Genomic DNA, 19,128 nt, shown 5'->3' with positions numbered 1-19,128 from the left:
GATGCTCTTGTTAAATCCTTGGGAACCTTTTTTCAGGCTTCTTCCCTGAAAGTTAATTGGAGGAAAAGCAAAGCTATTTGGGTGCCATACCTTAATAGTTGCCTTCCTGTCTCGACATATCTACCTCCTCTTCCAGAAAACTTAGAATGGAAGGTAGATGGTATCGACTACCTTGGTGTGTCCCTTGGTTCCACACAATTTATGGAAAATAATTGGGAAGGCTTGATTGGAGAAATGGAGAGGAGATTGAACCTGTGGAAAAGAGCCCTACCGCACCTTTCATTTAAGGGCCATGTCTTAGTTGCCAATAACTTGGTTGCTGCAACTTTATGGCATCGTTTTATTTGCCTACAACCGCCGGAAGTGCTGCTTAGAATGATCCAGGCCAAACTTGTGGACTTTTTTGGGGGAGGCCATCATTGGTTGTGGCCAAACGTAATATGCCATACTTCATCTGAAGGAGGCCAAGGCCTTGTTCACGTGAAATCCCACCTCATGGCCTTTCGCTTGTGCTCCATTCAGCGCCTTCTATATGTTGAGCACCTGCCAAACTAACCATTGGCCTGTCATATTTTGCAACAGGCGGGCAGACTCGGCTATGGTCGTGAAGTATTCCTGACCCACCTCAAGGATGTGGATACAGCAACGCTTCCTATATTCTACCAGAGCCTTCTCAATGCCTGGAAAGGTCTTGCAGTGAGTCGCAAAGAGGACAATACTCCCCAGGGATGTTCGAAGTTGAACCACTGTTTTTCAACCCTCTCTTCCCTGATGTATTCAAGAGCCGTGATTTGTGCCAACGCTTCATTGATGCAGGCTTAAACAAAGTATGGCACCTACGGCCAAACTCTGGTGTAGGGTGGAAGACTGTGGAAGAAATTTCAAACATGACAGGAATTCGGTCCAAGAGGACAATCGGCTTAATATTGAGGAAAGTCATACAAAAAGGTCATCAGCTATGGGTATTATGGGCTCAGAACACACATGGACATCCTGATGAGTCATACTTCCCTAAACTGATTTTTGACTGCTCCTCCAGAGAACTTCCACCTGTTAGCACAGGGACAAATGAATTGCAAGCTGCAAGCAGCAAGAGCCAGTATAGGTGTTGCGTGTCCCTAATTCTCAGTGTTTCTCCATTAAATGGAGTAGCATGCTGGAAGAGACTACTCCCTGCCGGGGCCCCCACTGAACCTGTATGGGAAGCGATGTATTGTAAGCAAATCACCAAAAGAACAGGGGATCTCCAGTGGCGCATTGCCCACTGGATCATCCCATGCAATACATATGTGAGGAATTTTGCCCCACTATCTGCATGCTGCCCCTTTTGCTCTGTAAATGAGGATGCATTTCATTTTTTCATTGGCTGTGAAAGACTTTTTCCATTATTTAACTGGTTGAACTTTGTGTCACACAAATGGAATTTCAGATTTACTTTTCGCTCCTTTATTTTTGGGTTCAAAAAGAAATGTACACAAGACAAAAATATGAAGTGTTGTGTTTTTTTGTAGCAACAGAAAAACTTGCTACATACTTGTCAAGAAAGGAGAAGCGTAACGGTAAACCGCTTCACCAATGCAACGTCATGACGTTTTTCACTGTGCTTGTTTCTGCAAGCGTAAAACTTGAATTTAATTTTTCCAAGACCATGGCTGAACTTGATGTGTTTGAGGAAAAATGGTGTTTAGAAAATGTTTGTGAAGTTCACCAAAATGAGTTGGTGTTATCTCTTTCTTAAATAATCAAGTATTTATATAGTTTTGGCAGAATTGCTTTATTTTATGTTTTTGTAAAAATGAAATGATTAATTGTTATACTCGTTGTTTCCTTGCTTTCTTATTCTCTCCTGTTTTATTGGGATTTTTTTGGATTTGTAAATTGTACATACACACTTTTATATTTATGTAATAAAAGGACCTCAAAAGTCTCCCTCTCCCTCTCTCTTTCTCTCCCTCCCCTTCCTCCCCTTCCTCCATCTCCCTCTCTCTCCCTCTCTTCCTCTCCCCCCTTCTTCTCTCCGGCTCTTTCTCTCCCTCTCCCTCTCTTCCTCCATCTCTCTCTTTCTCGCTCAATACAAAAAATTACAAAACAAAATAATTACGTCAATAAACAAAATAATTAAAAACGAAAAAAATATCCAATTTACATAAGTATTCAATTCCATGAGTCAATACTTCGTATAAGCGCCTCTGGAAGCGATTACAGCTGGGTACGTCTGTATCAGCTTCACACATCTAGATTTGGAGAGTTTCTTCCATTCTTCCTTGTAGATTTGCACAAGCTCTATCAAGTTGGATTGGGAGTGTCGGCGAACAGCAATCTTCAAGTCTTTCCACAGATTCTCAATGGGATTCAGGTCTGGGCTTTGGCTGGACCACTCAAGGACTTTCACATTCGTGTCCTGAAGCCATTCCAGTGTTGCTTTGGCTGTATGCTTGGGGTCATTGTTTTGTTGCAACGTAAATCTTTGCCACAGTCTAAAATCTTCTGCACTCTGAAGCAGGTTCTCCTCAAGGATTTGCCTGTATTTGGCTCCATTTGTGGGGTTTATCATTTTTTCCTCTGTCCTTACAAGTCTCCCAGCAACCATCATACTTCACGGTAGGGATGGTGTTCGATGGACGATGAGCTGTGCTCGGTTTCCGCCAGACATAGCACTTTGCATTTAGGCCAAAGAGTTCAATTTTCTTCTCATCAGACGACAGAATATATTGCCTCATGCTCTCAGATTCTTTCACGTGACTTTTTGCAAACTCCAGGTGTGCTGTCATGTGCCTTTTTCTCAGGAGCGGCTTCCACTTGGCCACTCTCCCATAAAGCCTGGAATTGTGAGGGGCTGCAGAGATTGTTGTCCTTCTGGCAGGTTCTCTCATCTCAACCAAGGAATTCTGTAGTTATGTTAGAGTGGTCATTGGGTTCCTAGTCACCTCCCTGACCAAGGTCCTTCTTGCCGGTTGCTCAGTTTGGTCGGACAGCCAGCTCTAGAAAGAGTCTGGGTAGTTCCATATTCTTTCCCTTTCCTAATGATGGAGTTCACTGTCCTCTTGGGAACTTTCAACACTCAATAAATTGTTTTATACCCTTTCCCAGATCTATGCCTCCTCAAAAGTATATCTCGGAGTTCTACGGACAGTTCCTTGGAATTCATGTTATCAGAGTTTCTGCTCTGACATGCACTGTCAACTCTGGGACCTTAATAGAAAGGTGTGTTTCTTTCCTAATCACGTCCAGCAAATTGAATTGGCCACAGGTGAATTCCAATCAAATTATAGCGACATCTCAAAGATGATCAAAGGAATTTGGATGCGCCTGAGCTCAAATTGGAGTGTAATAGCAAAGGGGTTGAATACTTATTGACTCAACATATTTCATCTTTTAATTTTTAATTATTTTGTAAAAGTTTCTAAAAAAAAAAAAAGTTCCACCTTGAGATTATGCGGCATTATATGTAGATCAGTGACAAAAAAAAAAGTCAATTCAATCCATTTTAAATTCAAGCTGTAACAACACAATGTGAAAAAAGTCAAGGGGTGTGAATACTTCTGTAGTCACTGTAGCTGCCATGGTTTTACCTACTAGGGGCCAGCATCGAGCTACTAGATTGATTACAGGGCTATATAGACCTGGTCTTGCAGTACGTTGGGGTACGGATTTGTTCGCTTGAGGATTATACATCACCACATGTGGCTCATTAATCAAATTTGAGCTCTGCATTGTTAACCAAACATCATCCCTAGAGGTCGGGGGATGGCCGAGATATCTCTTGATCTCTTTTGTTTCCTCCCCAATCGAAGGTGGACAGAAGCTATATTTTCAGCTCTGCTTGTCTGTCTGGTTGTCTGTTAACAGGATATCTCCAAAGGTTATGGACCGATTCGGACAAAACTTGGTGGACAGGATGCGTGTGTCACAAGGACGATTTGATTCGATTTTGGCGAAGATCCGAATCCGGATACTAGAATTTTTAAAGTGGTTCTTCACAAATGAGAGATAGGGCCAAAATGATATACTTAGGATTATCACAAAACTTGGTGGATGAGTTGGTTAAATGACAAAAACAAGCAAATTCGATTTGGTTCAGGTCAGTCGTATCGTGACATGCACGACATATTTCTAGTTTGTTTCTTTGTCTGCACAAAATGTGAGTATGTGTATTAATTACATTAGACCCTTTAGAACCATAAGACCCCCTTCCCTTTACTTTACTGGGGTCTTTTTGGTTTTCGGGGTCCTCAGGGTCTTTTGGGTCCTCTGCGTCTTCTGGTTCTTCTCAGTCTTTTGGGTCCTTGGGGGTCTTTTCAGTCTTCTGGATCTTTAAGGGTCTTTGGGGGTATTTTGGGTCTTCGTGGTCTTTTGGGTCATTGGGGTCTTATGGGTCCTCGGGGGCTTTTGGTTCCTCTGGGTCTTTTCAGTCTTCAAGGTCGTTTTTGTTCTTTGGGGTCTTTGTGGTCTTTTGGGTCTTCAGGTATTTTTGATCTTTTATGTCTTCCGGACCTTCTGGGTATTTGGGGTCTTTTAAATCTTTTGGGTCATTAAGAGTCTTTGGGGTTTTCGGTTTTTTGGGTCTTCGGGATCTTCAGAGTCTTTTGGTTCCTCTGGGTCTTCTGGGTATTTTGGGTCATTAAGGGTCTTCGGAGTCTTTTTGGTCTTTCCGTCTTTGGGTCGTTAAGGGTTTTCAGGGTATTTTAAGTATATTGGGTCATTTGGGTCTTTTGGGTCTTCTGAGTCTTCGGGGTCATTTGGTTCCTCTGGGTCTATTGGGTCTTCATTGTCTTTTGGCTTTTTGGGGTATTTTGTGCATTTAAGGGTCTTCAGAATCTTTTTGGTCTTTTGGGTCTTCAGGTCTTTTCGATCTTTGCCATCTTCAGGGTCTTTTGGGTCTTCGGGGTGTTTTTGATATTTTGGGTCATTAAGGGTCTTCTGGGTCTTTTCAGTTTTTTGGATCTTCGGGATATTTTGGATCTTCTGGGTACATTGTTCCTCTGGGTCTTTTGCGTCTTTTCAGTCTTTGGAGTATTTTGGGTCATTAAGGGTCTTCGGAGTCTTTTCAGTCTTTTCCGTATTTGGGTCTTTAAGGGTCTTACCTTTACATGACAGTCTTTTCAGTATATTGGGTCATTTGGGTCTTCAGGGTGTTTAAGGGTCTTCTGGGTCTTTTTGGTCTTCAGGGTTATTTGGTTCCTTTGGGTCTTTTGGATCTTCGGGGTATTTTGTGTCTTTAAGGGTCTTTGGAATCTTATCGGTTGCTTGGATCTTCAGGGTATTTTGGGTCTTTCTGTCTTCAGGTCTTTGGCATATTTTGGGTTTTTGTGGTGTTGTGGCTATTTTGGGTCTTTTGAGTCTTCATGGTCTTTAAGGGTCTTCAGGCTCCTTTAGGTATTTTGGTCTTTAATGGTCTTCAGGGTCTTTTGGGTATTCATAGTGTTTTGGGTCTTTTGGGAATTTAAGGGTCTTCGGAGTCTTTTGGGTATTCAGGTGTTTTGGGTCTTTGGGGCCTTTTGGGTCTTATCTTTATATATATTGTTGCGGTTTTGCCATAAAGGCAAACCCTCTATACTTAACTGCATGACACATGTAGCCTGCAGTAGTTAGTTATTTCTTATTGAATGTAAAGATTAGCCCCTTTCCATTGTGTAATAATCGAGACCAATATGCGTCGATTTAGGCAGGATTTCAAACCTCGGTGTGGTTGTGGGAAAACATTTTAATGTGCAGGAAGGCGTGGCCAAAAGCACAGGCCATGTGACCAACAAACGGCAAAGGACACGTCACCAGCAAGCGACCAATGGGTTGTGAAACCTCCCCGAATGAAAGAGGGAAGGAGGACTGAAACCTTCCGAGAGGGAGGAAGGATTGAATGCCCGCACATGACGAACCTCAGCCAATGGGAGGCTGTGGAACATTCTGGAAGCTTTTTGTGTCTGATGAAAACCCCCGCCAATCGCATTTTCCCCGTCTTGCCATTTTTGCTTCGCCGACGCCCCTCATCGGCTCTAACTTCGCCGATCTCTCGCTCTGATCCGGCTGACCTGCAAGCGTTGGCCCCTCCCACGACTCAACTTGAAGCTGGTCGTCCAACCTGCGCTGAATCTAGCCCTGCCTGCGTTGAAGCTCGTCCAACCTGTGCTGAAGTTCGTCGTTCGTGCTGACTTCGAGGCGGCGGTTCGTCCTTCGTGATGATCTTACCTCATCCAGGCTGCACGTCCGGATCGAGGATCGAGCTGCGCACACCAAGCGGCCACCCTCGAGTCAATCCCAGCACGTATATCGGTACGAGAATAACCAGTGTGTCATTCCGTGTGTGTGTGTGTGTGTGTGTGTGTGTGTGTGTGTGTGTGTGTGTGTGTGTGTGTGTGTGTGTGTGTGTGTGTGAAGGCACCTGTGGGGTTTATGATCTTTTATGTCTTTCCATAGGTAAGGAATTAATTCCTATATTTTCATAGGTAAGTAATGTTTAATTCCATAGGTAAGGAATTAATAAGGCTACATTTTCGTTTCTTTCTATTGCCTTGTAAATAAAAGGCTGTACGTTTTGTTGTTACTTTCAAACCTGTTCGGGTACGTCTTTTCTCCATTGGCCTAGCATCATCCGAGACCGAATTTGGCATGAATCAGGTCCGTAAATCACGTCAGATAACGCCGCTTTCCACACCGTGCAAATCCGCTCAGCACGCAATAGAGTGTGGGAAATGAGGGTTCGATCCCCGATTTCTTCAGTCGCGTGTCTTGAAGGTATTTGGGATTATTTGACCAGCAAACTCTTCGGCGTGTGGCTGGGAGGTTGGCGATCGGAATTGCTTAGCAATCCGTCAATCATGAGCTTAGTCACGGTCGGCGGCCTCAGTGGACCCGGAGTTTGAGGGGGAGCGGGGTAATTAACCCCCCTTAGTACGTCGACGAACCCGTGATCCGCAACAATACATACACTACCGGTCAAAAGTTTTAAAACACCTCAATTTTTCCAGTTTTTGTTGAAATTTAAGCAATTCAAGTCCAGTGAATAACCTGAAATGGTACAAAGGTAAGCAGTAAACTGCTCGAGGTTAAAAAAAGTTTAGGTTAGCAAAAACGGAAAAATAATGTAAATTGCACAGTTGTATTGTAAAAAAAAGGCCTTCTTCAGGGAACAAGTAATGGGTTAACAACATACAGCTGTTCTGCAGCAATGTAAGTAAATTAAGCCTTGAAAGTTGATGCAAAAAATTTCTACAGGTGTCCCAACCTCTGCTGATCACTTGATTACAAACCCCCTGTCTGTATAAAAGCAGTATTGGAACAGACTGTTATTACAACCTCTGAAGCATTATTTGGACAATATTGCACTGCAGGAAGTAGTATATTACTATCATAATGGCGAGAAAAAGGCAATTGACAAAGGAAGACAGACAGACCATTATAACCCTTAAAAGTGTCGGTCTTTCCTTTAGAGAAATTGCAAAGAAAGCCAAGGTGTCAGTGAGTACAGTTTACTACACCATCAAAAGGCACATGGAAACTGGAGGAAACTCTGACAGGAAGAGGTCTGGCAGACCCAAAGCCACAACAGAATCAGAAGACAAGTTTCTGAGAGTCAACAGCTTGCGTGATAGGCGGCTCACAGGACAACAGCTTCAAGCACAGCTTAACACTGGTCGTAGTAAGCAAGTCTCAGTTTCAACTGTGAAGAGAAGACTTCGAGCTGCAGGTTTGATAGGTCGAATGGCAGTAAGAAAGCCATTGCTAAGATGGCAAAATAAGAAAAAGAGGCTTGCCTGGGCCATGAAGCACTGCCAGTGGACTACTGAAGACTGGAAGAAGGTCTTATGGACCAATGAATCAAAATTTGAAATCTTTTGTTCATCAGCAGGGTTTTTGTATGCCGTCGAGTAGGCGAAAGATGGTTCCTCAGTGTGTGACACCAACTGTCAAACATGGAGGAGGAAGTGTGATGGTCTGGGGCTCTTTTTCTGGATCCAGAGTTGGCGACTTGCACAGAGTGACTGGCACCCTGAACCAAAAGGGCTACCACAGCATTTTGCAGTGCCATGCAATACCCTCTGGTATACGCCGAGTTGGTCAGGGGTTCATCCTACAGCAAGATAATGACCCTAAACACACCTCCAGGCTCTGTCAAAACTACCTTCGAGGAAAAGAACAAGACGGTAGGCTCCAAATCATGGAATGGCCAGCACAGTCTCCAGACCTAAACCCATCGAGCTGGTTTGGGGTGAACTGGACAGAAGGGTGAAAGCAAAGCAACCTACAAGTGCAACACATTTGTGGGAACTTCTGCAACAGTGTTGGGAAGAACTTCCCGAACAATATTTGATTTCCATTGCAGAAAGAATGCCACGAGTGTGTTCGGTGATTATATATGCATAAGGTGGCTAACTTGCCGAGTCAAAAATGTAAATTAAATTTTGTTAAACAAAATTATTCTATGATTTATTTTTTTATCTCCAATTGTTTATTGGCGCTGAGGAAGCGCCTTTAGCGATTGACTTCCAGCCAGTGTAACGCTAATTCCTGTCACAGGAATTCTGAGATCATATAAGTGGGCGTGGCAGTTCCTGATTGGTTCGTGTTGGGGAACGCCTTCTCGCTGCCGACGTGACGTAAATTCGCGCACGCGCACTGGTGATTGGCGCTGAGGAAGCGCCTCTGGCGAATGACTTCCAGCCAGTGTAACGCTAATTCCTGTCACAGGAATTCTGAGATCATATAAGTGGGCGTGGCAGTTCCTGATTGGTTCGTGTTGGGGAACGCCTTCTCGCTGCCGACGTGACGTAAATTCGCGCACGCGCACTGGTGAAGCTTACTCGATCTTACTCGATCCCATATTACATGTACTTTCATTGCATACAAATTATACTTCCTCCTAGAAATTCCATGCCCGAACCTCAGCGCAATCCAAGAGGATTCACTTGTTTGTTCTATGCTTAATTTCAGAGTACATTGAGACATTAAACTGCGTAAATTTCAATAAAAACTGGAAAAATTGAGGTGTTCGAAAACTTTTTACCGGTAGGGTATAAATAAATAACATGACAGCATTTGTAAAATAACATTTCAAGAATACGTTTTGGTTGGAAATGTACATACATAATCATATATGTTTGCTACATTATAATAAAAAGATACCATTGAAACCTGAATACGTCTATTAATTACATACCATTGAAACCTGCGTACATGTATTAATTACATACCATTGAAACCTGTGTACATGTATTAATTACATACCATTGAAACCTGCGTACATGTATTAATTACATACCATTGAAACCTGCGTACATGTATTAATTACATACCATTGAAACCTGTGTACATGTATTAATTACATACCATTGAAACCTGTGTACATGTATTAATTACATACCATTGAAACCTGTGTACATGTATTAATTACATACCATTGAAACCTGTGTACATGTATTAATTACATACCATTGAAACCTGCGTACATGTATTAATTACATACCATTGAAACCTGTGTACATGTATTAATTACATACCATTGAAACCTGCGTACATGTATTAATTACATACCATTGAAACCTGTGTACATGTATTAATTACATACCATTGAAACCTGCGTACATGTATTAATTACATACCATTGAAACCTGTGTACATGTATTAATTACATACCATTGAAACCTGTGTACATGTATTAATTACATACCATTGAAACCTGTGTACATGTATTAATTACATACCATTGAAACCTGCGTACATGTATTAATTACATACCATTGAAACCTGTGTACATGTATTAATTACATACCATTGAAACCTGTGTACATGTATTAATTACATACCATTGAAACCTGTGTACATGTATTAATTACATACCATTGAAACCTGAGTTGCTGAGTACGTCTATTTAAATTACACCAGCATGGATCGGCTCGCTACGCTCACCTCAGCACACATTGCTACAGTCACGGGCTTCTTAAAAATTGATGTCATTTTAGTGATATTATTTAATTGTAATTTATTTGTAATAAAAAATGTCCAAGTGGTCTAAAACTCTAAATAGTGAAGGGTCCAAGCTGGTCCAATGGATCTAGAGTGTCTTATGCATCTTTGGGCTCTGAATGGTCTTTTGAGTCTTAAGGGTCTTTTGGGTCCTCTGGGTCTTTTGGGTTCTCTGGGTCTTTTGGATCCTCTGGGTTTTTGGGTCTTCAGGGTGTTTTTGGTCTTTGGGAAATTTTAGGTGTTCTGGGTATTTTTGGTCTTTTGTTCGAGATCGAGATCTTTCGAGGTTCGAGATCTTTGGGTTCTGGGGGTCTTCTGAGTCTGTGGAGTCTTTTGGGCCTTCGGGTTATTTTTGGTCTTTTGGGTCTGCAGGGTGTTTTGGGTCTTCTGGGTCTTTGGGGACGTTTGGATGTTCAGGTTCTTTGGGGTTGTTTGGGTGTTCGAGATCTTTGTGGTCGTTTGGATGTTCAGGATATTTTGGGTTTTCTGGGTCTTTTAGGGTATTGGTGGTTTTAAGGCTCTTGGGGGACTTCATGTGTCTTCAAATGTTTAAGGGTTCTCAGTAGTCTAAGGGGTCAAAAGGTATATTCCAAGAGCACATAATTAATAATAATAATAATAATAATAATAACAATAATAACATACGTAACGTAACGTAATAAACGTAAACGTAATGTAACACGTAATAAACGTAACGTAATAGTCATACAATTAATAGACAGGAGGCAACCAATGTACAAACAGTACGTAATTAATAGATATATAGTCACACGGCTTCACCACCTCACAGCCTCACGGATTCACGGGACCGTTTTTCAGTTATATATATATATATATATATATTTGAAGAAGAAGAAGATGTTTTGGTCACAAATATACATGTATACATACGTACATGTTAACACCGAGACCCGTGAACAGATGGGCCAAAACAGGATTTAACTCCGAGGTGTTCCGAATTATGGCGGCGATATAAGCTCGTCTACGCAGCTGAGGAGAATTACGAGAACCTTGTACTGTTGTAGCTTTTATAAAACCAAACGGGTTTATTCCCGAACAAACAAGGGAAAATAAAATCAATAATCACTATATACTATGTGGTAAACTAATGGGGTAAAATAAATCCTATTAGTATTACAAGTAAAACTAAGGCACCTTACTCAGTCACAAGCACAGACGGGGTGAGGGACACAAAACCAGGCGACTTATCTCGTTGTGGCAATGGGAGGGCAGGGCGATGGGCAAAGTGATGAGGAGACAAACAGGACGATCCACAGGAAATGGGGGAGGATGAAAACGGCTCCACGACCAAGGCAGGGGGGCAGAATGGCCTCCTTAACGCTCCCCTCCTTCGAATTCTCCGTAGAACCTCACAGTTCTCTTCAGAAAACACAGAAAACACAGCGAGCACCACCATTTTCCTCTCAAACCTCTCTTCTTCTCCTCACTCTCTCAGAGCTCTTCTCCACTCCTTTCCCGCACGTCCTGGCTCCTCCCCCTTCTCATTAGCCTCTCCACAGACACAGCGAGCTCCACACCACACTCACTGTTCCCGCCAAATTCTCCACACAGAACTCACTGCTCTTTACCCCTCTCGTCTCCCTTGACGCTTTCTCCTCCTCCAGATGTTGAGCTCCACCCCCGTCCAGGGGACGATTATAGCTCCGCCCCTTTCTCCTGCCGAGCAGAATGCCAGGGCTTTCTGCCTCGATTTTCTGGGATTGTGTTGTAGCGGTTAACGGAAGCATGACACAATTACCGTGCACTGGCCGATGACGCAACCGGCGAGCGGTCACCTGTCCGGACTCGCCCGGGCGTGTCCAGACTTGCCCTTCTCGGGCGAACACTTGCCTTGCATACCACGCCCCGTCATGAGGCGTGACTTACCTATTTTGCATACCACGCACCGCCTGAGAGGCGTGGCTTTTGTGTGTTCAGTTTGCGATATAAATTGCCGCCCGTTCGAGGGGCGGATTTAGTGTGCTTTTAAGTTCTTTGGTTTTGAGCTAAATAAATAGCTCGGTGAAACTTCGTTCCTGTGTCGTCCATTTTGTCTGGCTTTATCGTGCGAGCACAGCTCCCACAATTGGTGACCCCTTTCTAAGAACACGGCGATGGAGTCAGCTGTAGCTTTGAAGCTCCCGGGCTTCTGGGAGTCGCACGCGGCCGTTTGGTTTGCTCAAGCGGCTTCTCTATTCGCCCTGCGGAAAATTACTGAGGACACGACGCGCTACCATCATGTGGTTTCCACGCTCAACGCGTCCACCGTGGCCCGGGTCCTGAGCTTCCAACAGAACCCACCGAAAGCCGACAAATACGGCGCGCTCAAAGGCCTACTCCTCGGTGCGTTTGGACTCACGGACACCGAACGCACACGACAACTACTACACCTCCCGGAGCTGGGCGAGGCCCGTCCATCCAAAAGCATGGACCACATACTTGCTCTTTTCGGTGACCACAGCCCAGACTTCCTCTTCCGCGAGCTGTTCCTCCAGCGGCTACCCGGGCAGGTACGGTTAGCTTTGGCTAATTCGCCCATCACGGACCCTCGCGCCCTGGCCAAGGAGGCCGATAAATTTTTCTCGGCCAGGCGACATGTCGGAGCGGCCGCCTGGGACCCTGGGCCGACCGAGGCAACGCCCGCGCCATGACCGGCGCCTCCACCGGCCGGGTCCGCGCCACTGACGGCAGCGGCCGCCGCGACGCCCCGTCGGCCGAACCCAACGCGACCGCCGGAGCCTCCACCAGAGCAGAGCGGACCATGTGCTATTACCACGCCAGGTTCAGGCAGAAGGCCAGAACGTGCCGCCCACCGTGCACTTTCGGCGGGTCGGGAAACGACCAGGCCGACGCTCGCTGCCTGCCATGAACGTCGGCCATTCAGGCAGCCTTCTGTTTATCACGGACACGGAGTCCGGGCGGCGTTTTTTGTGTGACACCGGCACTCAGCTAAGCGTGATACCCGCCTCGGTGCAGGACAAACAGGCCGCCCAATGCGGCCCCGCCTTGGTCGCCGCAAACGGTTCCTCCATCCGCACCTTCGGTTCACGCAGCGTCGCATTCTGCTTCGGGGGCCAGCGCTTCAGGTGGGACTTCATCACGGCGAACGTGCCCATGGCCTTGCTGGGTGCAGATTCTCTTTGTGCGCATGGCCTTTTGGTCGACGTCAAACGGCGTCGGCTCATCAATGCGGAGACCTTCAGCTCGCTCGCTTGCTCATTGAGCGGCTCCGCTCCGACCAAGCTAGCCTGCGCGCTCCCGGCCGTGGACGAGTTCACCAACCTACTCGCCGAGTTTCCCGCCCTCACGCAGCCGACGTTTTCGGCCGTCGCCGTCAAGCACGGCGTCGAACACCACATCCCGACCACAGGTCCACCGGTCTACGCCAGGGCTCGCCGCCTCGACCCGGCTAAACTCGCCGTGGCGAAGGCGGAATTCGACGTGCTGGAGTGATTGGGCATTGTGCGACGCTCGAATAGCGCATGGGCCTCGCCCCTGCAAATCGTGCCCAAACCGGGTGGCGGATGGCGACCATGCAGCGATTACCGCCGCCTCAACAACACCACCACCCCCGACCGGTACCCGATACCATACATACAGGACTTTTCCGCCCGTTTGGCGGGGCAGGTGATCTTCTCCAAGGTCGACCTTATTCGGGGATACCACCAGGTACCTGTCCGGCCGGCCGACGTTCCGAAGACGGCTGTAATTACACCTTTTGGCCTCTTCGAGTTCCTCTGAATGCCGTTCGGCCTTAAGAATGCGGCCCAGGCCTTCCAGCGGCTGATGGACAGTGTGCTGCGCGATCTCACCTTTCTGTTCGTCTACCTGGATGACATTCTCATCGCCAGCACTTCCCGGGCGGAGCACCTCGTCCACCTGCGCACGCTTTTCGAGCGCCTCGGCCAACACGGCCTCATCATCAACCGGCGAAATGCCAGTTTGGCGTAACGGCCGTCGACTTCCTGGGGCACCGCATCACGAAGCGCGGGGCCGTCCCGCTGCCTACCAAGGTGGAGGCAGTCACAAGTTTCCCGCGCCCCCGCTCCATCAAGGCCCTACAGGAATTTTTGGGGATGGTAAATTTCTACCACCGGTTCATGCCTCGTGCCGTCCAACTCATGTGCCCCCTGCACGAAGCCCTCTGGGGCAAGCCGGCCAAGCACGACGTCGCCTGGTCCACAGAGATGGATGCGGCGTTCACGGGCGCTAAGCTGGACCTCGCCAACGCGACCATGCTGGCGCACCCGGCGCTCGACGCACCCATCGCCCTCACCACGGATGCTTCCGACTACGCGGTGGGCGCCGTGCATGAACAGTGGGTGAACGGGGCTTGGCAACCACTGGCCTTCTTCAGCTGGCAGCTTCGCCCTAACGAGCGCAAGTACAGCGCTTTCGACCGCGAGCCCCTCGGCCTTTACCTGGCCGTTCGCCACTTCCGCCATCTTTTAGAGGGCCACCCGTTCACAGCGTTTGTGGACCACAAACCCCTGGTCTTCGCTATGGCCAAGGTTACGGAGCCGTGGTCGGCCCGCCAGCAGCACCACCTCTCTGCCGTGTCCGAATTTACGACGGACATCCGGCACGTCGCGGGCAAGGACAACGCTGTGGCCGATTGCCTCTCCCGGTCCGGCGCGAACGCCGTACACCTGGGTGTGGACTTCGCCCGCATGGCGGCCGACCAGACCGCTGACCCCGCGGTGTAAGCCCTCCGGACAGCGGACACAGGCCTGCGGTTGGCCAACGTCCCCTTTGAGGACACAGGCACGGTTCTCCTGTGCGACGTTTCCCTGGGCCAACCTCGCCCCTTCGTGCCCACCGGATGGCAGTGGCACATTTTTGACACCCTCCACGGCCTTTCCCACCCGGGCCGGAAAGCATCACAGAAGCTCGTGGCAGCAAAGTTCGTCTGGCACGGGCTCCGTAAGGACGTCCGCGACTGGGCCAATGCCTGTGTCGCCTGCCAGCGCGCGAAGGTCCACCGGCACACCCATGCCCCATTGGCACCATTCGACGTGCCCGCGCGGCGCTTCGACCACGTCAATGTGGACCTGGTGGGACTCCTTCCCTCCTCGCGGGGCTTCACCCACCTCCTCACGATGGTGGACAGGACCACCAGGTGGCCGGAGGCCGTCCCGCTGGCATCAACAACATCTGCCGACATGGCGCAGGCCTTCGTTGGCACTTGGATTGCCCGTTTCGGCGCGCCCTCGGACATCTCCTCCGACAGAGGCCCGCAATTCACCTCCGAGCTTTGGGGCGCAGTCGCCCAGGCCTTGGGGGTCAAGCTTCACCGCACCATGGCCTACCACCCCCAAGCCAACGGCTTGTGCGAGCGGTTCCACCGCTCGATGAAGGCCGCTCTCAGAGCCAGCCTCCAGGACGACGGTTGGGCCGACAGGCTCCCGTGGGTCCTATTGGGCCTCCGAACGGCCCCTAAAGAGGACCTCCAGGCTTCCACCGCCGAGCTGGTCTACGGCCAGCCACTGCGCGTGCCGGGCGAATTCATCCCTAACGCCACCGGCCCCTGGTCCGCGGCTCGCCAACATTCGGACCTCCAGGAGATTTGCCCCCGTGCCCACGTCCCACCACGGCTGCCCCCATCCCCACGTCCCCCCAGCACTTCGCACTGCAGAGTACGTTTTTATCCGGCACGACGTACACCGGGGACCGCTCTGGCCGCTGTACGATGGACCTTTCCGGGTCCTGCAGAGGGATGACAAGTCATTCATCGTCGACATCGGTGGCAAGCCGGACCGCATCTCCGTGGACCGTCTCAAGCCGGCCCATTTGGACCTCGACCAACCTCCACGGTTGGCCCTTCCTCAACGATGGGGCCGTCCCCTGTCAACCAAGCCCTCCGCCCGACCATCCACCGCCACGCCGCCTACCACCCCCACACGAATCACCAGGGGTCGTTTCGGCCGGGTCATCAGGACCCCCCTCAAACTGACTCTCCCGGTGCAGGTTAATTCTGGGGGGGGGGGGGGGGCGCATGTAGCGATTACCGGAAGCATGACACAATTACCGTGCACCGGCCGATGACGCAACCGGCGAGCGGTCACGTGTCCGGACTCGCCCGGGCGTGTCCAGACTTGCCCTTCTTGGGCGAACACTTGCCTTGCATACCACGCCCCGTCGGGAGGCGTGACTTACCTATTTTGCATACCACTCCCCGCCTGAGAGGCGTGGCTTTTGTGTGTTCAATTTGCGATATAAATTGCGAATTTCGAGGGGCGAATTCAGTGTGCTTTTGAGTTCTTTGGTTTTGAGCTAAATAAATAGCTCGGTGAAACTTCGTTCCTGTGTCGTCCATTTTGTCTGGCTTTATCGTGCGAGCACAGCTCCCACAGTGTGAACAATGTTCAACAGAGATGTCACCCGGCATGCCCGGTGGAAGTTTGCGTGAGGTTTGAAGTTTGACACACGTTTCCTTAACTTTAATCCCTCTCTATCTTATCACAAGCACTACTTCCTTTACGTCGAGATTGGCTTTCTACTCGCACGTGGTCCATGCTATTCCTACACAGTTCTATATTTTTAAGGTAATTTCTGTCCTCCCTCATAAATGTAACACAGTTTCAGTTTTTCTGTTTTATATACGTATATTTACCCTGTGCTTGCAAAGCAAAAAGCAGGGTTAGGCATTCTCCATACGTGCGTACGTGTGGCATGTGCGTGTCTGCATTTAAAAAAAACTAGCAACGGGATCCGCCCGATGGGCGGGGCTTCAATTGGGAGGCCCAAATGAAAAGGCAAAATATCAGAAATTGAAAGTTTTTTATTTTAAATGATTCATATGAACATCCGTTGAATCATATCACACGCAAATCATCAAAATCTAAACAGTATCTTTAGAATTTCAATAAAAGCCACATCACTGTTCATATCAGTGAATATTATTCCATTGTGGCGGGCACAAGGGGCAATAATTCCGCGCACCAGTGGGTGGCGCGAGCGTCCAGGCGGGGAACGAAAGCACATGCCCCGCCCTTCGACCGATCGGCCACGCCCAGGGACTAGGCGTGGCCTCGGGACATATATCGAGCCCGCCTAGTGCTGAAGTACGAGCTTTGAATAAAGACTCTTTGTTATACCAACACGTTGTGGCCTACCTCTCTGGCAATCAAGTCGTGTGTGCGCAGCACCACACTGGTGACCCCGATTGGTTCAGCCGTTGCTGACCACCGAACGCGCCATGGCTACCAACGCCGTCGCAGTCAAACTCCCGGAGTTTTGGGAAGCGCAAGCCGACGTTTGGTTTTTGCAGGCCGAAGCTCAATTCCAACTCCGAGGCATAACGGCGGACGAGACCCGGTACAACCACGTGGTCGCCGCCCTCGGGCCTGGCACTGCCGCCCGAGTCGTGTCCATCCTTCGGCGCCCGCCGAGCGACAACAAGTACGAGGCGCTCAAACGTCTCCTCACCGCCACGTTCGGGCTCACGGAGATCGAACGGGCCGACCGCCTCCTGGACCTTCCCGCCCTCGGCGACACACGACCATCCGTCCGGATGGATTCCATGCTGTCCCTGCTTGGAGACCAGCCCCCGGATTTCTTATTCCGGGTGCTTTTCCTATGCCAGCTACCTGCACAGGTACGCCTCACGCTGGCCGGTTCCAAAATAAAGGAACACCCGGGCCCTGGCCGTAGAGGCCGACAAGTACTTCGCGGCCTGCGACACGCGGTCGGTGTACGCTGCTGCCGTAGTGGATCCCGGTGCGGAGGCTCCAGCGCCCCAGGTTTCCCTCGTGGCTGCTGCTACGCCCCGTCCACTACCGCCGCCGCCACCACCGCCGCCGCCGGCATGGCCGCCGCGGCCGTTACCGCCACAAACCTGGTGCTACTACCATGCCAGGTTCGGCCGCCAGGATAAAACGTGTCACCCGCCATGCTCTTTTGACGGGTCGGGAAACGACCGGCGCTCACTTGCGGCCATGAGCGTCGGCCATTCCGGCAGCCTCCTGTTCATCATGGACACCTTGTCCGGGCGCTGTTTACTTTGCGACACAGGAGCGCAGGTAAGCATCCTCCCCGCCTCCACGTCCGACAAGCAAACCGCGGGCCGGGGCCCCGCTTTGCTTGCCGCCAACGGTACACCCATCCGCACATTCGGGAAGCGTTGCCTCTCCCTGCGGTTCGGAGGGCAGCACTTTCAATGGTCGTTCGTGACCGCCAGCATGCCAATGGCACTGCTCGGTGCAGACTTCCTATGCGCGAATGGGCTGTTGGTCGACGTGAAGCGCAGACGGCTAGTCCAGGCCGAAACCTTCAGCTCGCTCGCTTGTTCGCTGAGCGGCTCGTTGAGCGGCTCACTGGGCGGCTCACCGAGCGGCTTGCTGGAAGGTTCCGTCCCGGCAAGTTTAGTTTGCACGCTTCCAGCAGCGGACGACTTTACCCGCCTCCTCGCCAGTTTCCCGGCCCTCACGCGGCCCACCTTCTCAGCGGTGGCCGTTAAACACGGGGTGGAGCACCATATACCCACGGTCGGGCCACCGGTCTATGCCCGGGCACGCCGACTCGAACCCACGAAGCTCGCCGTGGCGAAAGCGGAGTTCGCCACGCTGTAGCGGCTGGGGATCGTATGGCGCTCCAACAGCGCTTGGGCTTCTCCTCTGCACATTGTGCCGAAGCCCGGCGGAGGATGGCGGCTGTGCAGGGACTTCCGCCGGCTCAATGATGCCACCACCCCCGACCGCTACCCGGTCCCGCATATCCAGGACTTTTCCGCCTGGTTGGCAAACACGACCGTGTTTTCCAAGGTGGACCTCATCCGGGGCTACCACCAGGTCCCCGTCCAACCAGACGATGTCCCGAAGACGGCCGTCATCACCCCTTTCGGCCTCTTCGAGTTCCTGAGAATGCCTTTCGGGTTGAAGAATGCGGCCCAGGCGTTCCAACGGCTTATGGACAGCGTCTTGCGCGACTTACCTTTCCTCTTTGTCTACCTGGATGACATCCTAGTCGCGAGCGCGTCCCGGGAGGAGCACCTGCTCCACCTCCGCACACTTTTCGAATGCCTGGGCCAGCATGGCCTAATCATCAACCCCGCCAAGTGCCGTTTCGGCGTCGCCACCATCGACTTCTTGGGGCACCGCATCACCAGGCACGGGGCCGTCCCTTTACCGGCCAAGGTGGAGGCGGTCAGGGATTTCCCACGGCCCCGCA

This window comes from Myxine glutinosa, chromosome 9 (assembly GCF_964187855.1).
Source record: "Myxine glutinosa chromosome 9, kmMyxGlut1.1, whole genome shotgun sequence".
Taxonomy (NCBI): domain Eukaryota; kingdom Metazoa; phylum Chordata; class Myxini; order Myxiniformes; family Myxinidae; genus Myxine; species Myxine glutinosa.
The sequence above is the reverse complement of the archived record's forward strand: the minus strand, read 5'-3'. Positions refer to the sequence as shown.